This window comes from Carcharhinus amblyrhynchos, chromosome 18 (assembly GCF_965287045.1).
Source record: "Carcharhinus amblyrhynchos chromosome 18, sCarAmb.v2.hapA, whole genome shotgun sequence".
NCBI classification, from domain to species: Eukaryota; Metazoa; Chordata; class Chondrichthyes; order Carcharhiniformes; family Carcharhinidae; genus Carcharhinus; species Carcharhinus amblyrhynchos.
Window position 1 is genome coordinate 2057801 of NC_137341.1, and position 722 is coordinate 2058522.

Consider the following 722-nt stretch of genomic DNA (forward strand, 5'->3'; position numbering starts at 1 on the left):
GATCTGTTAGTTTTTAAATCCCAATTTATTCTAAATTCCCACTTGCAAACATATTCTGTCAGTTTGTTCTTTATTGTCAATCTCAGGCTGGGGTTCTTCTTCTTGGAGCGAAGGAGGTTGAGGGGAGATTTGATCGAGGTGGACAAGATTCTGACAGGTTTAGATAAGGTGGACAAAGAAAAGCTGTTCCCATTAGCCGATGGGACAAGGACGAGGGGGACGCAGATTTGAGGTTTTGGGTCAGAGATGTGGGGGTGAGGGAGAAGTGGGGGGGGGGGGGGGGGGGGAAATGTGAGCAAGATATGTTGGCCTTGGAGGGAGTACAGAGAAGGTTCACCAGGCTGATACCGGAGATGAGGGGGTTAGCTTATGAGGAGAGATTGAATAGACTGGGTCTAGAGTTTAGAAAGATGAGCAGGGATCTTATAGAGACGTATAAGATAATGAAAGGGATGGATAGGGTAGAGGTAGAGAGATTCTTCCCGCTTAGAAAGGAAAACAGAACTAGAGGGCACAGCCTCAAAATAAGGAGGGGCAGTTTAGATCAGAGTTGAGGAGGAACTTCTTCACTCAAAGGGTGGTGACTCTCTAGAATTCTCTGCCCGTTGAAGTGGTGGAGGCTACCTCGCTGAATATATTTAAGTCATGGGTAGATAGGTTTCTGATAGACAGGGGAATTAAGGGTTATGGGGAGAAAGCGGGAAAGTGGAACTGATCCACTT